The following is an 8,467-nucleotide window of genomic DNA, read 5'->3' as shown; positions in this document are numbered from 1 at the left end:
TATGAATAACTTTCATTTTTCAGTTTAACATTACTCATCCAAAACTTCAATAATGTGTTTTATTTTATTTTTAAGGAAAATTGTTTGGGGAATAAATATTTCTAACAGTTTTTAAATAAAGTAAAATCATCTGGAGTTCAAAAGGAGTAATGTGTGTGCTGTATGTGTGTAGCCGATTGTGCATTGTATTGTAATTATACAGTGGCCAGATTTTAGGGCATACAAGGACACATTTGTCTTAGATAGTTACATAAGGAGAGTGGTAGAATCGCCGCGCACTCATTGGAGAGAAGGCCGGATTCAGCAAGGATCGCTATTGCGATTATGCACAAAGATGTCCGCTTGTTGCGTACTGAGCATGCGTATGCATCGCAGTGTGCGTGCTCAACCACGCAGACTCATTGCAGAGCGATTGACAGGAAGTGAACGTTTGGGGGTGGTGATGGGGGGTTGGTCGGTGAAACGCAGATGCATGGGCGTGCATAAATTAGCCACTGCGATGGCATACGCACACTTGAGCTCTCACTGCGTGCGATGATGTTAGCAAAACATGAGTAAGGTCAGGCATGTTGTATTTGTGCCTGAAGGTCCGATGGTACTCGATGTTATCGATTGTTTCGCAGACTTGCAATGTATTATGTATGTAAGTAAGGGGAAGTAGGCGTCCTTATGTTGGGCTGCGACGGTATTGCTATTGCAAACACTAGCATATTTTCGCAGTGGGTCTGCGTGTGTAATCGCAGCTGCGATTGCAATAGCGATCCGTAATGAATCTGGCCCGGAATACAGTTGTGAGAGTAGAGCTATGTTGGGTGTGTGGCCCTGCAAACAGTACCAGTGCACTTGTATCAGCGGGGGCCAAAGCAATTTAAGGTGGCAGCAACCACTCAAAGAGCCTTTGTTATACTAGAAACCAACACTGTTCTCAAAGTTATGAGCCAAAATTATACAGCGGTAGTGTTCATAATATAGCAGCAATGATCCCACACATAGGACCTCATTCAGAGTCAGTCGCAAGCGCCGATGCGCTCGTAACCGACTCGATGGTTAGTCCTGTGCAGGCACAGCGCCCGCACTGCGTGTGCGCAAGCCCCGGAGCGACAGAGAAACTCTGCCGCTCCGGAGCTCGTTACCAAAGGGGCGGCTGTCGATGTTGATCGACAGCTCGCCCCGTTTGGTAGGCGGGCCAGGGGGGTGGTTTCCAAAACGGAGGCGTTCCTTAACGAACGCCTACCATTTTGTGGGCGGCCGCACTGACATCATCAGTGATGTCTGTGGGGAGCTTCCTGCTCCATCAGGGCAGAACGCTCCCTGGGGCTTACGAGTGCCCAGACCCAACCTTAGGATCTGGTCGTAAGCCGCGATGGTAATCACCATCGCGAACATCAACCTGGTCGGTCGTTAAGCTGTGGGTGGTAACCCACAGCTTAACTAACGACCAGGAGGCCGCACTTCAAAAATGAAGTGGCCACCCTCATTCAGAGAGAGCGATCGCTTCTTACGACCGCCTCTGAATGAGGGCCATTGTACCATCAGTGCACACAATTGTATTTATGTGATCCGTCATAAAATACTTAGTGACCCAATACTGTATCAGAGGTGCCCAACTATTATACCAATGGTGGCCAGAAGGGGTTAAAGTGGAGCGGAACTGCGTTCCGTCACTTCTATTTCGAGATGGAACCAGTTCCGCCTCCTCCGACCCACCTTACCCAGTGCTGCATGGAGGCTCCATTTGCCGGGCGCCCGGCTCCCTCCCCGCAGCGGCAGCTGGAGACAGGAGCTCATGCTTAAGCTCCAGCTTCCGGCTCCGCTCCCCCCACGGGCACTATGGGAGAGACGTCACTCCAGGGAGCACTGCATAAGGGACACTATCACTACTGTGGGCTCTGCATAAAGGGCATCACTACTGGGGGCACTGCATAAGGGGCACCACTAATGAGGTCACTGAATAAGGGACACTACCACTGGGGGCACTGCATAAGGGGCACTACCACTACTAGGGGAACTGCATTAGGGGCACTGCATAAGGGGCATCACTACTGGGGGTACTGAATAAGGGGCACTACCATTACTGAGGCCACTGCATAAGGGCCACTACTGGGGCCACTGCATAAGGGGCACTACCACTACTGGGGCCACTGCATAAGGGGCACTACCACTACTGGGGGCACTGCATAAGGGGCACTTCTGCGCATGCGCTGAGTCATCCTTGCAGTATGTGTCGGGTAGGTAGGGGCAGGGAGATGGGGCACTGGCTGGGGCAGCCAGGAGGAGGTGTGTCACCTAGCGGCGTGGGAGGGAGTAGCGGGTGCCCGGCAGTCAGGAGGAAATTAGTGACCCGCCGGATCATCTTAATAATAGCAGCGGGGGCACCAGGCGGCCAGCAGTGTGAAGTGACCCAGCATATGCCGGGTCACCTTTCTAATGACAGCGGGGGTAGAGGCACACTGGGGCAGCGGGCAGCACAGAGGTGACCCAGTATATGTAGAGTCACCTTAGCATAGCAGGGGTAGGGTCAGAGTGAGAGGACACACTGGGGCAGCGGGCAGCACAGAGGAGGTGACCCAGCATATGCATATGTCGGGTCACCTTACTAAAGCGGAAGCTGGGTTAGTGGAATAGCAAGGGGGCACTGGGCAGAGCACTAGGGCAGCAGGGAGGAGGAGACCCGGCATATGCTGAGGGCTCCTCTGATTGGCTGCTGCAGCTGATGGGGATGGGGAGAGCAGGGAGAAGGCAGGCAGACAGCTGTCTTCGCTGCTCTTCTCCCCTCAGGAGGCACATTATGCCCTCCTGAGCTGGCGAAAAGATTTTTGGAAGCGAAACGGAAAGCAGAGCTTTACGTGCTTCTTTGAGTTGCTCTCCTAATACTAATGTATGGGGAAGTGATATGTATACTGAGCTGGGGCACCGCTGGAGAAATCTGAGATTTCTCCAAGGTAACCCCTTCTATGAATAGGGAGAAGCAGTGAAAAGCCCTGCTATCACTACTAAAGGGCTTTTCACTGCTATATGAATAGACCCCCACTAAGTGAGATCTTCCACCTATAACAGCAACCCGTTGTTCCCTTAGTGACTGAATATGCACACCGGTACTTAGGCTGGCGCCAGGACTTACTCTCAGCACAGTGTTTATCTTACTAACACCTGAAGGTCGGAGATGGTATGCAGTTGGGACATACCTGAGTTGGCAATCTTGATCTGGATGGTGGCTGAATCTGAATACCCAGCGATGGACTTGGTGAGGACTGATAATCCAGCATGTGGACAACAGGTAAGGCAGTTCCCTGTTGCCAGGAGAGATGGTAATACTGCAGATATGATCGCGCACTGGAGTGCAAGTAGACCGCAGGTAGTGATGAAGATATGCTGCAGTAGGGCTGCACTAGAAGGTAAGAGTCACAGGTATGAATGGGAACCACTGACTTGTACACAACTGGGCCGCAGGAAGAAACAGTGGCTGGCTACAGATGGTGCAGCTGAACTGTAGACTGATGTGGATGATTGATAATGTGGCTAGGCCGCAGGCTGGTAACACAGCTGGACCGCAGGCTGGTAAAGTGACTGGGCCGCAGGCTGGTAACATGATCACAGCAGACTGTGAGATACTCAACCAGGAACACAGATGAACTAGTACAGGTAAATGGATCTGACGATACAGGAAACCTGGATCAGAACGATACAAAACAGACTGGACGCTAGGAACAGACTATAACCGGCATGGAATGCTGGGACTGACTGCAATTTAACAGGAAGAAGAACCAATGCAAGCCAGCTTCCTTGATTGGAGATTGATTTGCACCTGAGCTGCACACACACTGAGAGCTTGATTACAGACTGGCTGCAGCTGAATGCTTACACAATACTGGCAGCTTCCCTGCTGCCTAGCAACAGCCAGGACTGGAAACTGCTAAGGCTGTCAGAAATCCCGGCAGCGGGTTGTATCAAGCATCCCACCAAAAAAAACTAAAATTCCTATCCAAGAATCCACAGACCTCTGTCAGCACAATAAATGTTAAAATACTTTAGAGAAAGACTGACTTAGGGCTCCATTCACAAACAAAACAAAATACCAGTGGAAAGTTTTGTTTAGTATCACTGTAATACAAACAAAAATTCCATTGGTATCTAGTAATACTTACCCCTCCGGCGAGGTCCCGTGAAGTCGAAGTCCTCAGCGAGATCCTCCGCTGGGCTGCCTAACACTGCCAACGAGAGGCCTCCAGTGTTATGTGCATGTGCGACGGTCCATCTGCGCATGTGCATGGTACGGAGACCCGGCAATGCCTGGAAGGCTTCGCTGAAGCCGGAAAGGCACCGCCGGGTCTCCATTGCCGCCAATGGGGCCTGCAGCGCTCTCGCCATGTAAAAGATGGCGAGAGCGATGCTGTAAAAATACAGAAATACTAAATACAGAAACCTGGCATAACCCCTTTAGCGAGTGCTAAAGGGGTTATTTTTCGTTTGTAAATGGGGCCCTAAGTATGGCTTTCATGAAAGGTCAACCAGGACAGACTCTATTTTCTCCAAACACAAAATTGCAGTATGGCTTAAGTTTGCAGCATTGCATCTGAATGATACACAAGATCTTTGGAACAATGGGCCTGATTCAGAGCCGCTCATAAGCGGCCGCTCGTTCGCTCCGAGCGATGTTCGCACATGCGTATGGGTTGTAATGCGCATGTGCCAAACAGTCAGTGCGGTCGGAAATCGTGTGCTTGCAAAATAGCGAATGCCTGCTAATTTGAGTGACAGAATGAGGCGTTTGTGGGTGGTCACAGGGGAAGGTGCTTGAAAACGGGGAGTGGAGATCCGAACGCAGGCGTGCCAAATGGTCAAAACGGGCGTTTTAAGGGTGTGCATAATTAACAAAGCAGCGTCATCGACCACATCACTTGGTGGTCTTTTAGCCTGAACACTATGGGCCTAATTCAGACCCGCTCGCGAGCACATAGCGCTCGCAAGCGGGTCGATGGTGGCCCAGTGTGCACGTGTGGAGTGCGCAACGCACTTGCGCGAGCCCCTGAGCGAGTGAGATCTTCACTCGCTCCAGAGCTCGCAGCAAAACAGGGTGGCTGTCAATGTTGATCGACAGCTTGCCCCATTTTGTGGCTGAACAAATGGAGGCGTTCCCGAAGGTGCACCTGCCGTTTGTGGGTGGCCCTACTGACATCACTCGTGGTGTCAGTAGTGGACTTCCGGCTCTATTAGACCTGGAAGTCCAGTTGGCATTGCGAGTGCTGAAACCCTACCACAAGGGTCTCCTCGCAATGCCGATGGTCGTGATAATCGCGACCATCGCCAGGCCGCTTGCACAAGCTGTGGGTGGTCACCCACAGCTGTGCGAGTGGCCTGGAGGCCGGAATTAAAAAAAATAGGGACACCCTGATTCAGAGCGAGCGCACGCAAATAGCGTGCGCCTCTGAATCAGGCCCTATGTTTGGCTTCAGACAAATGTAGCAGAAGAATATCTCTATAAGAACCTCACACTAAGCATGGTTGTGGATGGAGGGGTGAGAATTTGGGGCTTTGCAGCTGTTGGACCTGAATGCCTTGCAGTCATTGGGACTCATGCAGAGGTAGAGGTTAATCTGGCATATATTGCTCAAAAGAAGTGTGCACGGGAGAAAATGTGTATATTTGCCATGGGCCCCCATCGCTGTAACATTTGCTCTTAGTTTGCTACTAGACATCATCACCTTCACATACAATTGTGCTTTTACGTGGGAATGCCCCACCACACTCGCGTTCTATCTCTTATTTAGAAATGTGTGTGACTTTGTATTGTGGCACTTGTGTAAAGCCATTTTTGGAGCATGCATAATGTACATGTTCATGAGATCCGCTCCACAAATAGGTGTACATTGTACACTGCATCAGCCCCATTGAGTTCACGATTAACTAATTAATTAATTTTTATGCAGGAAAGTTCTAGAGAAATAAAGGGTTTTTTGCCCTCTGAAAGGCCACACGGTTAGAAGATGGCCAAAGAGCAGTCATTAACTAACAGTGGACAGCGGCTTTAAGCAGATGCATAATACCAGTAAAAATAATGTATATATTTTTACTCTTTTTTTACTTGCTACCACCAGTATTTGTGGATATACCATTATAAAGTTTCCTTAATTATCTCTGTGAAGTAGGCCCGGTAGGCTCTGCTATAGAAATTGCAATTTTGTGGTCATGCCATTAAGTGAAACTAATTTTGTAGGAACTTGAAGAAATGTTAAACATATTACTAGAAGCTGAACTTAATTTAACTACATTAAAGATATTAAAACATCTTCCTATAACTACTTTAATAAGTAGGAAAACAAATTGATGTATTTAGTATGTATAATATGCTCAATGTATATAACGGTGGGTTTGGAAAAATAATTGCTTTTTTTAAGTTGTTACTGAATGCATTTTGCATTTTTGTCTAGTTTAATTATAAAAATTTTCAGGTTTAACAGAGCTTAACAGCAATCAGGAAAAAAACAAGCAAACTCCTCAGACTGTTCCAGCAGATCTCATAAACACCGTCGTCAACAGCGCAAGTGTCATTATGACAACAAGCACAGCACAATGTATCGGAGCATGTTTCCCATGTCTGCCGGAATACTTTAGTCTGATTTCCTAACAATCCAATCACCCCAGATCAAAGGAGTTACTGTAGGGGCTTCCTTTGTATATACTGGACAGGCCGGGTAAATTTGGTCAAGATGAACATCTTACCTAGATTATTATATCTTTTTCAGATGATTCCAAGTACGGTCCCGGCCTCCTATCTTAATAGCTCATTTGTTTGGTCCAATAAAAAGCCTAGACATTGCAGGGCCCGTTTGTCCAAACATGCGATTAATGGCGGACTGGGGCTTCCCATTTTTGATAGATATTTATCTGCAACGCAGTTGAGTCATATGACATCTTGGCACACGGAGGAGGGGTGTAAAAACAGGGCAACGCCTGAGAATGACCTGGTGAGTGGCCTTCCAAGGCTCCCTCCGAAAATGAGACCAGAATCGGTTCAAGACGTCCCATGTGTGAGGGCTTTCTAAAGGTATGGGATAAACTGAACAAATGCCTAGAATTGGTACCCTACACATCCCCCTTGACCCCACTGTGGCATCATCCTGGTTTTCCACTGGGATGTGTCTTCTTACATGCATCCATGGGCGTCAGTCGGGATAACTAGAATTTTACATATTCACGGTGACTTTGCGCCTGGCAATTATGTAGACCTTTTTGAAAAATATGGCATGTTCTCTAGCCATTAATTTGCATACTTACAGATTTGTAGTTTCACTCGTTCCCTTAGTAAGACTCGTATATGGCAATGTCTCACTCCATTTGAACACAGGTGTATGTATAACCTAGGTTCTATATCAATATTATATTGGCTACTAGCTCCCTCACCACTGGAGTTCAAGGAAACATTTGAGCTGTCCTGGGAGCAGGACCTGGGGATTTTCTTGGAAGATGATCGGGGGAGCAGGACCTGTGATTTGCTTGGAAGATGACAATTTGGTGGAAATTAGGCAGTGGGTGTCTAAATCCTCAATTAACACCTCGTTAAAAGAAAATTCTTTTAACGTGTACTAGCACTGGTATTTGGTACCCGAGAGACCACATCACATCTTCCAAGGTCTTCAGAACATTGTTGGAGACAATGTGGTCACATAGGTACTTACCTACATGTATAGTGGGATTGCCCCCTGACAGGGGCGGATTGGGCCACCGGGACACCGGGCTGGTTCCCGCTGGGCCGGTCCCTACATTAGCCGGTGGCCTCCCAACACTTACTCACCCCCGGCGCTGCCGCAATCGGAGCTCAGCTCCGATCAGGCAGCACAATAACTAATAGTAAAAAAAAATGGCTGACTGGAGTGCCGCTGCAGAGCAGAGCCTGTCAATCTCCACTGACGGCACCGCCTCCTTCCAGCTCCTCTGCAGCCCGCCCGACCCCCCACCTCCGGGACAGGACAGCAGCCTGCACAGTTACGCCATCGCCGAGAGGAACAGTGGGCAGGGAAGCCAAATAGAGCAGTGGCAGCAGGTAAGATGCGACATCGGCTGCCTGCACGTGGGGGGGGGGCGGCAAAATGAAGACAAACACAGGTGCTGCTTGGTGGAATGAGGAGGCAAATACATTGGGGCTGGGGCACACAGGCTAAGACACAGGTGCTGGGGGAGAATAAGGCTAACACATTGGGGCTGAGGCACATGGACTGAGACACACAGGTGCTGATGGGGGGAATGAGGCTGACACACACTGGGGCTGGGGAATGGGATTGAGACACACCTTGGAATGGGGAATGGGGTTGAGACACACACTGGGGCTTTGAGGAATGAGGCTGACACACACTGGGGCTGGGGAATGGGATTGAGACACACACACCTGGGCTGGGGAATGGGGTTGAGGCACACACAGGGACTGGGGGGAATGAGGCTGACCAGTGGCGGAACTAGAGAGTGGTGGGCC

Source organism: Taudactylus pleione, unplaced genomic scaffold, assembly GCF_031769625.1.
Source record: "Taudactylus pleione unplaced genomic scaffold, aTauple2 ptg000040l, whole genome shotgun sequence".
NCBI classification, from domain to species: domain Eukaryota; kingdom Metazoa; phylum Chordata; class Amphibia; order Anura; family Myobatrachidae; genus Taudactylus; species Taudactylus pleione.
This window is presented reverse-complemented; position numbering follows the sequence as displayed.